Raw genomic sequence first — 16,052 nt, 5'->3', positions numbered from 1 at the left:
CTGACAGAGGAAGGAAGACCAGCTATGGTTAGGGTCCACTTGGAGTAATTTAAATACAGTAAATTCAAGACAGAATAGGGAATAGAAATGTACGCTCACTAGAGCTTTTTTGACAGTTCTGTCTTTTTGCCCATTTTCCAATTCAGGTTACATGTCTTTCTTTTCACTATACAGTAGCCTTATTTATTGGAGCCACTGCAAAAGCCAGATCATGAAATCTGCCACAGAGAGCTAAGGTAGAAGTAGCCCATTGCAGTAACATCAGGGAACCCAGGAATGTCTATAGTTTTATTATTCTCTTAGTCTGTTTGGGATGCTATAACAAAAATACTGTGAGCTAGATGGCTTATAAACAACAGAAATTTCTCTCTCAGAGTTATGGAGGCTGGGAAGTCCAATATCAAAGTGCCAGAAGATTTGGTGTCTTGAGAACCTGCTTCCTGCTTCCTAGATAGTCATCTTTTCACTGTGTCCTCACATGGCAGAAGTGACAAGGGAGTTCTCTGTGGTCTCTTTTGTAAGGGCACTAATTGCACTCATGAGGGCTCTACCCTCATGACCTAAGCACTTTCCAAAAACTACAGCGACAAATACCAACATATTAGGGATTCGTTTCAACATAGGAATCTGGGTGTGGGGGACACAAACATCCAATCTATAGCAGCCATGTCCTGAGGACCATGAGTTTCTACCAGCTGTGACATGCCCCCCTGAATCTCTGGAGCCTGGGATAACCCTGCACTTGGCCCTCAAGCTCTCTCATTTCTTTCTGAGGTCACCATGTGGTCACAGATCTGCAAAGCCCCAGAAGTAGTGCGGCTTTTTTGTTTAACCATGATTCTAAATCTGCCTCTAGATCCTCTACTTCCTCAAAGATCAGCTCAAACCCCACATCTTGTTTGATTCTGTCCCTGACCACCAAAACCATGGTGCCTTCTCCTCTGACCTTACTGCCTCTGTGAAGTTGTTAAGGGGTTGTTAGGAGTTGTTAAGGGCTGCTAGTGTTAACTCGTTCTAGGTATGGATCCTTTCCTCTCAGGAGAAGAAAATGCAAAGCTCACAGACTTTAATGTCATAGCATATCAGGATTTGAATCTCGGTTATGCCCTTTTCTAGCTGATGACTCTCATGTCACCACGAACCTCGTTTTCTCATATGTAAAAGGGAGATGATGATACCAATACCTCCTAAGAAGCATTAGCATAATGCTTAGCATGTAGTAGCTGCTCAATAAATACAAGTTACCTTCTTCTCCTTCCCCCTTTCCCTGACAAATTCCATGTATTTGTATCCAGGGCACTTTTTACCCTGTAGACAGTTGTTAATTCTTTGTTGTTGATAAATGATTCTGATAACAGTATGTCTGAAGCAGAGCTGAGGAAGGTGTGTGGTAACAGAAGATAAATATACAACTCCATCTTTTTCATCCTCCTTTGAGATCTTTACAGTGGAAGATACCATGGGCTCCCTCTGGTAGGATTCCTGATTGAACAATCATAGAAAATGTTGCAGAAGTCATGTATTTTTCAAGACCTCTATCTGAGTCAGCCTACACTTAAGGGGAATTGGTAACCTGATCATTATCAGTGAATATAAGTGTAGACAAACCACAAGTGAGTGCAGGTTTTTTTTTTTTGGTTATCTACAATACTACCTCAAATGTCCAAATCTCTGTTCTTTTTCTATTATGTTGGTGAAATACAGCAGTGAGTTTTTTTCAACACCTTGATAAAATAAGAGCATGACTCAGAATTACAATCACCTCTGGGAAAAAAAACTACCAATCCAGGACACCAGTGCCCCATGAATGTCTCGAGATGTCTCGGAACAAAGTTGTTCAATTATCAAATAAGGCTGGTAAAAGTAATTTTTGCCCACAGCCTTCCTCTGATAGTATTCCTGATTGAACAATCATAGAAACCACATATTTTTAAGAGCTCTCAGACTCGGTCTACCCTTAACTCCTGGGATTCTTAGTATTCATGTTTAATTTAGTTTTACACAGAGTTGTTTGTTTTGTTGTTTTGGGGGTTGTTCCAGAGAGCTATTAACACATGTAGACATTGGTGTCCATTGGAACACAATTTGAGGGAAGTTGATCTTGCCCAAACCCCTCATTTTAGAGGTGGAGTCATTGAGACCCAGAGATGTAGTCTATCTAGTGAGAGAAAATCTGAGTTCCAGATCTTCAGTGCTCCTCCTCATTTCCTGCAGTTTTCTTGCGGCAAGATGTGGATCTCGCCAGAATCTCCTCCTTTGCTTTGTGACTTTTCTGTTGTATTATTCTCTTTGTGCATGTGCAGCATGCACACACCACAAATCAGAAGAACATACTCTTGTGGCTCTCTCATCCTTAAGTGGACAGTAATGTTGGCATTAATTCCACAGAACTAGAAACAGACAATAACATGTGATGGGTGTTGTAAAGGCAGTATGATCAGAGGACGGCATGCCTGATTCCACTCAGGAGCTGGGTTGTGATCATCCACTCCTTCCTCATTCATTTATCCCACAAATGTGTCCAGAATGCCTGCTGTGCCAGAAACTGTGCTAGGCACTGTGGATACAAGGTTCAATAAGACACAATCCCTGCCTTCAAACTGCTTACATTCTAGTATGAGAAAGAGGCCTGCAACAGATGAATGTAATGAAGTTATGCAGCTGCTGTGAGAGACGCTGATTTCTACGTGAGCCACAGAAAATCAGGGAAAAGTGTTTCAGGCAATGGCATTTTGAGCACCTCCAAGGAGTCACATATTGACTATTTCCCACAGCGTTGGAGATCTTGCCTTAAGAGCTGGAAGCATCTCAAGTTTCAATTGTTCAAATTAATCAGATCGGCAGCACAGATCATACAAAACAGGGGCTAAGGAAATGCCAGCTCTCTGCTTTCGTGCGTATCATGTGTCGTATGAATAACCACCTCCTCATCCCACCCCACACCCCAGATGGCACCCCACCCCCAACAGCAGCTTGCCTTGCTAATGGTGTTTTCTCAAAGCAAGTGCTAACATTGGTTTATATCCCTCGAGCACACACCAGCTGGATAGTAGGAAGAAGCCAGTTCAGCATTAAAAATTGACCGCAGATAATTTAGAGGGCAGACAAGCCACAGGCAGATAGATAACAGAGTGGAGTCCATCGTTATTTACAACCTGTGAGGAACTGTCCCCACCCACCCTGCAGCGCCATCTCCTGTCTCTGATGAGGTTGTAGTCTTGTTACAGGTCTTAATAGACCCTTTTTATGAATATATCAGTAGGAGCATAAACAAGGTCACGTGAAATTTACAGGACATTAATGAGACTTATGTAAATTTAGACCTATGTAAATTTTAACTGGAATGCAGTTATTAGATCATTTGCAAGTGAATAAAACCTGAAATTTGCTTTTCACTTTGCAAATCATCTCACCAGCAGCTGCCCACTGTAAGCGCTCTCCAAGGCCCATAGAGCAACAGACCTACAAAGGATGTTTCACGGAATAGCTGAATCAAATTAAAGTGCCCTTTACTTTTGATGTAGAAGCTCTGACAAATAAAGTGGAAGATGCTGTTGCCATTTTCATCGCCTAAAACAAATCTTTGTGGGGAGAAAAAGAGGAGAAAGAAACTTAAATGTCAATGGCCGACACTGTCATTCCCTACCACTCAGTAAATAAACATAATGTCTATTGGTTGTCATGGAAACATTCCTCCTGATTCCGAGCATCAAAGCTTAACAACAAAGACACCCTGATATTTGCAACTGGGAGCAAACAACTCTTTTGGCATTTCTCACAAGCTCACCAGCACAAGAGCCATTTTCCCTGTTTGTTTTCTTTCTTAGGCATGAATACATTTGCTTTGGAAAAAGAGACATGTATCTTAGAAACCTATCAAAAATATTTGAATACAGCTACCTTGCCAATCTCAGTTTCCCCTCCCCGCCTTTTAACATTTGCCTGAGAAGAATTTAAATGGCATATTTAGTCACTACATATTGTGCTTCCTGTACTCAATGCTGCATAAAAGAGATTGATTTAAATCATTTACAGTAACCGCGTATGGGGGAGGAGGGTCCAGTTTTCAGCACCAAGTGAGGCCAAGTGCTCTGGATCCATAATAAACAACCACAAATACAGACAACAAATGTGTGTGCTTTTATTTGTCTCTTCTTGGGTAAAGAATCATTCTTTAGTAAAGACGCATTGCGTACTTGCAGCATTCAACAAGAAAGCAGCTTAGATATGTGAGCAGAGATCTCCATCCATCTCCCAGGTAACCAGTCTCAGAACTGTTGGCTACAAAAATCCAAGAATGTTCCTATTACAATTTTTTTTAATCCTGGAATTTATAACCCCTCACAAAGCAGGAATGGACCAGGTGTAAAGGTTACAGCTGAGAGCCACTAAAGCTTTGGGGGCAACCATTGTTAATAATGATAGCTGAAAGCAGAACACAGTCAAACATTTAGCATTTCTAAAGCCCTAGAGCCTCTGACAAGCTAGCCATAAATCAGGGGGTATTTAAATTCCTGATTTTCTGGCATTTTTCAAGCTATAAATCTCACACATTCCTAAAATCACGTTGTCCAATAACCAGAGCTGAGGGCCAGAGTGGGTTCCAACTGAATGCAGCTTAAGTAGAACTGGAGTGAAGACTCCTGCTTCCCTCCTAGTCTTAAAACAATTCTTTCTGAAAGACAGTTAAAGATTTTTTTAAAGCCTTCTGAAGTGAGGCCAAGAGGGGATTGCATTTATCCCAGCACTCTACCAGGCTTTTCTCAACTCTGGATGAAGCCATCTCTGGATTTTTCTAGATGATCCCATTAAACCATGTCTACATATGTGAAATGGTTTGGATAGTCAGAGGTAAGGAAGTGATTGAAAAGGGGAAGCCAAACGGTCCATAAATAAATGAAGCTGATTCATAGTTAAACTGGGCTCCAGGACCACTTGTATTAGGAACTTAGATTCATCTGCCATGTTGAGATCCACATTCTCTAGCCCCACTGAGATGTACAGAATCAAAACTCTCAGGGGAGAGGACTGAAGCAGTATAGCAGATGTCACAAGCTGATCCCTTCTGTTTGGAAAACCATTTACTAAACCTTAGTCTCAAAAACTGGAGCCCAGGAATCTGCACTTTTAACCACCAGCCAGGCACAAGAGTGAACCCATAAGTGTTTGCTTTGTTAAACTGAATGTATCTATTATCCAAGATACATTCAATCTATCTTTCTTCCAAGAAAAACTCATTGTGCTCTCTCACTCTTCCATTTATTTTTAATTGTTTTTCAAATAGATTCTTCTCCCACATTGCCATGTTCTCTCTCCCTTCTGAGGAGCTGTTTGAAGAGCTTTTATCTCTTTAGAACTTTGCAGAAGGGGCTCTTGCTCATCCTGAAGGCAGTCATGTCCCAGGAACCCAGAAGACCTCTGTGACCTTGACTAAGTCCTACTTCTCTGAGCACCAGTTTCCTTATAATTTGAGTTCCTCAATCTCCAAGTATACTGTCGCGTGGTAAACTCGAGATTCTCTAACACTAGCTAGTAAAGAAATGAGGAAGTAAAAGGAGGAGAAAAGGAAAAGAGAAAAGCCTATAAAATATTTTTGGCCAGTTAAAATTCTTTTCCAGCAGTTGGGAAAAATGGAATTAGAAGGCCTTCTTACTGTAGTACTTTTTATTTTATAACATCTTTTCTCCCTAAAGTTGGAAAGAGTCTTTACCATGAATACCCGCAGTGGGCTTGCTGTGAGCAGTATGATTCCAGGGGAGGCTGTATTGTAAAGGTCAGGGGAGGAGGTGGTCCCAAGTGTAGTAAGGGTCATTGAACTGTTGACAGACTGACTTTTATCCACTTCTTTACTCTTGAATATACTAGCCTAAACATGTTTGTGTAGGTTCTTGCCTTTTTGTCCATTTTGCAGACACTGCAGAAAGGAGGGAATTGAAAAGCTTAACATCTTGTTTTGTTTTCACTCTGTATTTCTAAATTCCATAAAGAATAGAAATAGGAGAAGGACTAGAGACCTGGGAGGAAGTTTGCACCACTGGAGCAAAGAAGAGGAATGAAACAGTTGGCACACATAGCAGGTAGTAGGGGTGTGTCGACAGTGAGGCTGGCTCAGGCGGGATCATTGCAGAGCCCCCCCATACCCCCCCATCAGTTTCCTCTACCATGCAGGCTTCCAGGGATTCTCAGAGACTCCTCTCTGGCCTGCCAAAGTGTGGGGACAGTCTTGTTTCCTCTCAGTCCTGGGAGGGCAGCGTTTGATTTTTCCCAAAGGAGTTTTTCTAGCAAACAAAGGAAAAATGAGACCAATTTTCCATTAACACGTAGCAGCCTGAGAGATCCTTAAGTCCAGGTCTGCTCAGCTGACTTTAACTCACTTCTAAACAAGTTTGATTTTTCTGGCACAGATCCTGGAGAACCAGTCCCAGAATCTTCTCCTCACCCTCTCCTGCCTGAACTGGGTGCTAAACAAACGTGCTCCCTCTCTTAGCTAGAAGTCGAGTTGAGTTTGCCCTACTTCTAGGCCTGATAGGGGTCCTAATGTTTTTCTGAAACATCATTTCCCATGCCTTCCTGTAGGGAGATGTGGGCGCAAGAGGGCTTTGGAGACAAGAGGTCAGGGTTCAAGTTCCCACTTGTCACTGACGGTCTGTATGACCTGTACAAGCTACCAGTTATCTTAGTTATCTCTCAATTTCCTCTTGTTAAAATGAGGTAACAGTGCTGACTTCATGGACTGCTGACAAGATAAAAAGAAATGCCAACACCTAGGACAGACTTTCTCCTTAATCACAGGGCACAAGTGCCCAGATCCACCTATCACCCTGGTTCCTCAGCATGTATTTGTTCTCCCTTCTCTCCCCTCTGGCAGTCCTGTCCTGATCCATGACTTTAGCATGAAGAACACATTCACAGTGAATAGAAGGAAGAACAGAGCAGAGTCAGGTGTCTAGCTAAGGGGTAATAAGTCAAAGTGAGAAGAAATGGGGACCTAAACTAGATGATGGCATTGAAAATGCAGGGTCAATGTGGAAAATGTGATGAAGGCAGGATCTAACTGGATGTGCACGAGGAAAGCGGTAGAAGGGAGGATCAGTCATGGCAGGAAGGGAAGAGCAAAGCATTTGGAACCAAGAGACCTGGTTTCAAGGTTTCTTTTCTGTCATTAACTAATTTTATAAACTCTGGGAAGCCATTTTACCTCTGGGTCTCATCGTCCTTTGTAAAACGAGGCTGGAAATACCTACAAATTAAATGAGAAAATGTATAAAATGCCTGAAACATGATGGAATGGACCATTATTCAATAATGGTCACTTTAATACTAGTTATCACCTTGAAGACACTTATCTTTCTTGTGCCGCCTTCTTCATTTGTAAAGGGTGGGCCTAGGTGAACCGTACAGGCCCTTCCAGCTCTAATGTGTTTTGAATCTATCAGGAAGTGATGAGTTTGCTTTGTACATGTTGAGTGCGGGCTGGTATTCCTGTGGAAAGTTTCCTGGTCAAGTTGCTAACACAGATCAAAGCTTCTAGAGAAGCAGTTTTTCAAAGGGTCACTACAGCCCCTAGATGGTATTGTGGAAATCTGTGGGCATTTTTGGTTGTCAACGTGATGGGAAGGCACTACTGACATTAGAGGACAGGAACCAGAGATACCATGACATGTGCAGTGTGTGCAGTACAAACACAACAATGAATTGGCCTATGTGACTCTCACACGTCCCCCCCGGAAATCCAACTATGACACTGGCTCTCAAAGTATGACCAGGGACCCCTGAGACCCTATGAAGGATAGTCAAGGTCAAAACCATTTTCACAGTAATACCATCATGTTATTTGACTGTTTTACTTAGCTGACATTGACTGTTTTACTGAATTGACTTTTGCAATGATGAGACAAAAGTGGGTAAAAATGTTGGCGCCTTGCACGAATCAAGTCAGTAGCACCAAACTGTACCATACTAGTGGCCACTGCATTCTTCATTACCATGCACTCGCAGTTAAACAAAAACAAAACCCTCCATTTTCACTTAAGAATGTCCTTGATGAAGCAGTAAAATTTATTAACTTCATTAAATCTCAACCCTTGAATACACACTTTTTAATATTCTGTCTGACAAAATGCTACATATCAAAATACAAATTTGAGTTGCAAGCTGAATCAGCCATGTTTTTCAAGGACATCATTTTTACTAGGAAAAACAACAGGCAGACAAACTATGATTACTATTCAGCTGAGTATCTTTGCAGACTATTTTCTCAAAAATGAACACTTTTTTTCATTTCCAAGAAAACAACTAAAAAGTACATGTTGCCAATGATAAAATTTAAGCATTCAAGCAAGAATTGGAAGGAAAATTTGCACCTACCACCATGAGCTTGACAGCCTCTCAAGACTTAAAGTCCTTTCTGATGAGATTAGTGGCAATATTAGTGAATGTGATTTATTGATTTTATATGATGAAATATGTCAACATTTGGAAGATCTTTATAACTCAGTGATCCAACACTTTACAAATAACCAATGTATGATGTTACAAAATCATACATGGTAAAAGGTCCATTCACAGAGCAAGACAGAACAATGGATTTTAATGTAACAGAGTACATGATATTCATTGATATGATTTCAGATTTCACATTCCAGCAAGCCTTTAAGAAACTATCAACTGTTGAGTTTTGCATCTTATAAAAGAAGAATATCCACAATTACCTGCAAAGTCTATTGTAACACTCCTACTTTTTCCGACTACATATCTATATAAGGCTGGATTTTCTGCAAACACTTCAAACAAAATACCATATTGCAGCAGACTGAATATGGAAGTAGATGTGAGAATCTAGCTGTCTTTGATTAAGTCAGACATTACAGAGATTTGCAAATCTGTCAAACAATGCCACTCTTCTCACCAAATTATCTTTTGTTTTGGAAGATGTAGTTATTTTTAATAAAAATGTTATTTATGTTAACATGTAATGAGATTGTTATTTTTAAATAGTAAATAAATATTGTTAAAATTTCTGTTTTAATTTCTAATACAGTTAATATCAATAGATACAACCCACATGAACAGATGCTTTTGGGGTTCTCAATAATTTTAAGAGTATAAAGGGGTTCTGAGACCAAAAATCTGAGAACCACTGATGTAGGAAAAATTCAATTTTCTAAGCCTAGACTCTGACTCTATTTTATATATAAATGCAAAGTACTTTTATGTCTCCTAATGTATACCAAATTCCAGGAACACAACTACCATGTAAGTCAACGGTAGATTGTATGTTGCTTGGTTTAAAATTTGACCAACAACTGTTGACCATTTCACAAAGTCATATCACCAATGGTAACACTAGGCATATTAGAGTTGCCAATATAGTACACCTGCATTTCCTGGCTTTGTAGCTGTGTCATCCCTGAGATTTTTTGGTAAGGTGCTAACATCTGACACTTCACTTTGTCTTCTGGTGTAGTTGTGCCCAAGGATTTATACACTGAAATACACATTGTATTGTTACTTTATTTTTTATACTACAGTTAAGGCATTTTCTTTTTTAAATTATGTATATAGGTAATTTATATTATTTATGAGTTTCATTATAATAAAAAGAACATTACAAAATTTTTGTTATGAAAGGGGCATTGGGTCTGACATGGTTAAGAATCACTCCTCTAGGAGGTAAAGGCTGATGTGAGAGATTTGTGATTTATCTACAGGGAGGTGACAGCTGAAACCACAGGGAGGAGTCAGCGTATGAGACGTCTGGTTCAGAGTGCTGTGTCTTTAAAAGTGATGGAGGAATAACCACTGGCTAGAGGATATCACACAAGAACGCTGCTCATCAAAGTTTGTCCAAAGTTCCCCAGTAAATTGCTACTCCCTTATCTATCTCAGATTCTAAGTTCCCATTTTCCCACCAACTCCGGTGCATACGCTTTTCCTCTTTGGACTTGTCAGCTTGCTTGAATCAATAGATATTGCAGCCCACCTCCAAAACCCATTCTTCTAGCCACATTTTCTTGGACACCAGACCTCAGCCCAACCTGATATGTTGTTCTACTCCTGCTGGACTTTAACTCCAGAAAGCCATCTTGATATCTGACTACAGAAAGGACAGAGATCAAAGAGGGCAAGTATAAAAAGAGGAAATGTGAAAAATGACCTTCTTTGATAAGACAAGAGGTTAAGCTCCTGCTACCTAGGGCCTCCCAGTCTCAGCTAAGCCATTGTTCTCTCCCTCCCATGAATTCTGAAATTCATTCAATTTTACATTTTTATAAAATAGCAAAATGTCTCACTTTCTTAGCCCATGATTAAAATCTAGTTGTCTATTTGTAGGGCCGTGTGTTGCTGAAGACTCTCCTTTAAAAAAATATAATAGTTGCTTCTTCAGATGATTTTCTTCTATCTGCCAGAAGATGTCATTTTGGGATGAGGCCATTCAAACTTACTCAAATCTGAGCAATAACTCAACTAAAATGAGGTCACTGTAAATGACTACCCACAATGGGGGGGAAACCTGTTAAATTAAATCCAGAGTAAGTACCAACATATCATGTACTGAGAGTTACATGTGTCAAATGAAGGAGTGTTATGAGGATTAATGAGTCCATTATTAAAAAACGCTTTGAGATTCTTAGATGAATGGCATTGTTGAAAGTGGGGGTAGGGCTGGCATTTACAGGTTGTAGTTAAGTCAGACTTGTAACAGACTCTGGGGAAATACAGAGAAAGCAATGGAAGAACTTAAAATGTCTATTTTTATTTACTTGTATTTTATACTACATTTAGTAATCCAAATATTTAATTCAGCAAAATGTGTAGGCAGATGCCAGTGTCTACTTTAAAGTTCTACAGAGAGTAATGTAAGCTCATCTGAGAATCTCAGCATGGTGCTGTAGTCCATGAAAGAAACACTGGGGCAGTAGCAAGAACCAATTCAGAACAAATTTATTCTTATTCCCCACAATGGTTTGTGTAGTTGGCAGATGTCAAAGATGGAGAATATCAAGGAATTCTCTGTGGGGTAAAATACAGGTCTAGCCAGAGGCAGTGACATGATTCTAGCCTGTCTCCCTATAATGCTTGATGTTGTCATAGATACTGGGAAGTGTAGTCAATTGTCTGGTTGTTTCTAAATGCCTGCAGGTCTCAGATGGGCTTTCAGATGACTGAATTTTTCGTTTCATTTTCACCTGCAGGTTTATGCATCATAAAATGGGCAACTGAGATCATCCTATTCTTTGAGATCTGTATAAAATCATCCCAAGTCTCCTATCACATCTCTTGCAAAGTCTAACACCCTCCATAGCTCTCTGTGACTTCCCTGGGAGCTGTTCTTCACGGTCTCCTTTGACCATGGGCTCCTGCTGCAGCTGAATCCTCTCTCAGTCTCCTGCTGCTTTGTGGCACTCCCATCCTCACCAGTCCAGCCATGGAGCCCAGGTCTTCTCCTGGACTCCCCCAAAGCCTCCGAACATAAAGCCTTTGCTGTGCAGCAGCACATTTTACTGAACACTTGGGGAGCAAATGGCATTTAATTCACAGAAGCAAAAACAATTTACATTACAGTAACAGATATTCCTGTTCTCAAGAGTCCCCCAATCACCCCAGGACAAGAACTGCTCATAGGCCAATTTTCTCTTTCAGTTTCAGTCTCCAGCAATGCCTCAGTTCCAGGATGCCACCATCCCCTCCCACGTCGCCTTCCCCTCTACTCTTTCCAACTTCCAAATTCCTATTCATTTTCTATGCAGAGATGTTTAGCTATTTCTTTGTGATCTCCTTCCACTTCATACCCTCAGAACACTGTGTTCCATTCTGGGTGCAGGTTATCAAGGTATTTTCCTGTTTAAAATGGCTTCTTCAGGAAAGGAATGAAAATAATTCTTTTCCCAAGAGGATTCTGCTGCCTTCCACGTGGAAGCCACACTGCAACTACTCAGGGCCTCTGGAGGGAGCCCCAGGCACCGACTGTGCTGCCCTCCCCCCACTTCCTGGTGAGGACCCTCTCCTTCCACCAACCACTGCCAACTTGACACCCTGGTCCCAGCAGAAATGACACCATTCACACTGAACTCCATCCAGATTACACTGCATGAACCTCTCCTTCATATTAACACACTTACGATGTTAAGTGCTTCAACAGTACAAGAGGTATCTCACAGCAGGAAATTACAGATTCCAGCATGAAATACCACTCTGCCTGCTCTGAAAGGAAGAAGAGATCTCTAGACTGAGGACGTCAGAAGAATTGTTTGTTTATTTGGGTTTTGTTTTATCTTGTTTTTGGTCACGCCACCCAGCTTGTGGGATCTCAGTTCCTCAACCAGGGATTGAACCTGAGCTCTCAGCAGTGAAAGCGCCGAGTCCTAACCACTGGACCACCAGGGAATCCCCCCTATTGGGGTTTTTTTTTGAGTCATATTTTTTTACAATTAAATTGAACTTATTATTTTGAATAGATAATATATGTACACGGTATTGACTTCAAAAGGTACAAAAGGGTATGGAGTGAAAATTAACTCTTCTTTCCTCCCTTGTCCCATAATTGCCCAGTCCCCCTTCCCAGAGGCAGCCACAGGGAACAGTTTTTTCTGGATCTTCCCAGAGATTTTCTGTGCACTTACAATCATAAATATGGGTTTATTTCTCCTTAGACATTTTTCCTTAGACAGCTTGTGTCCACCCTATATATTCCTCTGCCCTTCGTTTGTGTTTTCATTTAACAATATATCCTAGAGGTCATTCCTCATCAGAAGATACAGAGACTCTTCTCTGTTTCTATTGGCTCCATCATTTCACATCGTCTGTAAACACCATAATATATTCAACCATTGATGGACATTTACACTGTTTTTACTATCATCCTGGTATGAACACTCCTGCAGCGAATTCTCTTGGGAATATGGTATTTTAACTATGTGCAATATATCTATAGGGTAAATATTTGGGAGTGAAACTCTTCGCCTAAATGGTATTACATTTTAATGTTATTAGATATTGCTCAACTGCCCTCTATAGAGATTCACTACTTTACCTTCCTAGCAATGTGTTGAAGAGACAAGAATTTATCTGTACTTTAAGAGATGGGTAAGAGCTGGAATGACATATAAAAGGGTGAGCAGAATTCTACTAAGGAGAAATGACTTGCTCCTAGTCTGTAAGCACCTTGAGAGCAACTGTGTTGGTCATCATCATACCATCCAGCCAGTGGAACAATGCCTGGCTATGTAAATATGTAGATACCCATTGATGGAGTGAATGGCATAGTAACAGTTTAGGGTGGGAACTAAACCTAGGCTGTCTGAGGGAGAGAGAGTAGATCAAATGACCTAGGGTGTTATGTATCATGGGGGAGAAATGGCCAAAAAAAATGTTAAAAATGTAACTGCTTCTTTTTGTCTCACCTAAGAAATAACTGTGCTCTAGTCATTGCTGTAATCAGGATGAACAGAGAAAGTGTGGTGAATTCTACCATGAAAATTGTAGCCTTCTATGGGAAAATATTGATCATATCATTCTAGAAAGATCATTAACTTGCCCTATTTTTCCAAGCACTGGTCATTAGTCTGTCAATATGTAGGCATTGGATAAGGATGTGGTACGTCCAGACTGGTGGTCTTGGCTGCCCTTAAGGTCAGGCCAGTTGCTGGAGCTGCCTCACTGGCCAGCAATCCAACCTGATCATCCCATGGGGAGAAATGATCGGATAAGTTTGTCTGTGGCCAGCCCACTTTGAACGTGTGGAACCAACTGAGGCCTATAAAGGGAATGGAATTCATGAATTCAGTTACTGGTTTAACAATCCAAGAAAATCACGTAGCTATTATGAGGTAGGTAAATTCATGATGATACATCCATCCATCCATACACACATATAGAAAGGTACAGATATACTTCATTAAATGCTACTACGTGCCAGGCACTGTTGCTATATTATTGCTAGACTTCACAACTCTAGTTTTAGGTATTACTGTCCCATTTTACAGACAAGGAAACAAGTCTTATATAAGTGAATCTGACTCTCCCATGCACTCAGCTAAAAAAGAGAGGAAATAGGAATTCCAATCTAAGTGTATGTGGCTCTAAACTCATATTTCTATACTGTCAGACTTGAATTGCAAGTATGAACTGATGCCATGGGTCATTCACCATTCATTGCCATTATCACACATCTCTTTCTTCAGACTGTCTCACTAAGTCAGTGAGATGGCAGCATTTATGACATGCAATTAAATCTCAGCCTCACTGACATGCAGGCCAACTCCTCTAAATAAAGTGTTACACCCTTTCCACAAAAAAATAGATTAAGCTTCAGATCTTGTAATGGCACATTTGTAGTGTATGACTTTTTTTCCAGAACACATCTGATCACCCTGGGCGTTAGGGATACTTCAGCATTTAGGCTCCACATTTATCACAGTGTGTTGCCTAAAATGTCCTTATTATTATTTTTTTTTGTACCTGGCTCATTAGAGAGACCACTAGACATTTTAAAACCAAATTGAGTTTAAATACATTTCCTTGATGCATCTGTTTTGTTAAATGTATCCCTCGAAACCAATATTAAAAGCCAATGCCATTAAGAGGGCATAAGGTAAGCTCATTTAGTTGACCAAATTGTATAACACAATGAATTAATATGGTAATACGCCTTTGGAGACCAGCAGCAGATAATAGAGGTGAACAGAGGAGCTCGAGCCCAGTTTTGGAAAAGCAAAAGCAATTCATCATCATGCTATAACAATATAGGAGAACATTTCTCATTTCCACGTGCCTGCCCCCATTCTGAAAACCTCTGGGTTGTACTTTTTCCAACAGCAACTCTGACCGGTACAACTTTGCTCACTTAAACTGTTGCATTTTAGCTACCCAAAGAATTCTCTTATTTGTGTATTGAGGCAGTGGTAAGTAAGTGGAGATTCCAGTTATAAGTGAGAGGTGGTGGGGCATGAAGCTGTGAAAGCCAGGCCCTTGTCACCCTGCAGAACAACTCGCAAAATACTCTTAAATAGACAGAAGGCAAAGACAGGGAGCAGAAAAGAGCAGGTAGTACAGAAATACCATCAAGGTTCCAGCTGTCCTCCCCTTGGAGTTAAGCATTAGCAATGATGTACTATGTAAATTGTCAGTCATTTCTTGGACTCAGTCCTTCTCTCAGTGGCTTGGATTTCTGTTTCTGTCCTGCCTGAAAGAATCTAATTAAAGCTTACTGTGCCTGGTCAGCAAGAATGTATCCCCTAGCTGCTTAAAAAAAATAAAACTACCTAAATGTTTTCCCTCAACTATAAAATTAGATATGCTCATTATAGAAAACTTCAGAAAAAAACAGAAAAGCATCAAGGAGAAAATGCATAATCACTTATAACCTCAATGCTCATAGATACTTTAGTGTATTTATTTCACATACTATTAAACAGTCTTCAAAAACAGGATTTAGTTGTACATAAAGTGATTTTTAAATATTTCTTAGGTTGAACATTTAGGTTTTCCTTTATTTTTGATTACAAACAAAGCAATAAGCAATTTTGCATAAATCTTCACCCAGCTTTAGTTTCCTTTAGGAGTACATATTCCCAAAGTATAATTCCTGGGCCAGGGGCTGTGAATAATTTTAGAGCTCTTATGTTAAATCCACCAAACACTTTTCAATCTTCATCTTTCTTGGCAACTTTCAACACATTGATAGCTACCCTTTTCCTGCAGTCCTTTCTCCTTTGCTCCATGGCACTGAGTTTTCCCAGTTCCCTCCTCCCTCTCTGGCTCTGATTCATAGTTCTTTCTGGGCCCCCTCCTCTGTCTAACCATCAATGTTGAAGTCCCTTAGGTTTCCACCTATGCCTTCTTCTCCTATGTATCCACACTCTTTCTCTAAATGATCTCATCTACTCTCAGGGTTTCACTTGCGGCTTCTAGCTCTAAAATTCCTGAAGCTTAAATATGTCCCAACCCCCTTTTCAAGCTCTAGGATGTATATCCTAGACTTCCTGACTTCTCCCACGTCGTTAGGTCGCAGACATTTCAGACCTGTGATCTTACCGCACCAATCCTACACT

This window comes from Mesoplodon densirostris, chromosome 9 (genome assembly GCF_025265405.1).
Source record: "Mesoplodon densirostris isolate mMesDen1 chromosome 9, mMesDen1 primary haplotype, whole genome shotgun sequence".
In the NCBI taxonomy this organism is placed as follows: Eukaryota; Metazoa; Chordata; class Mammalia; order Artiodactyla; family Ziphiidae; genus Mesoplodon; species Mesoplodon densirostris.
The sequence above is the reverse complement of the archived record's forward strand: the minus strand, read 5'-3'. Positions refer to the sequence as shown.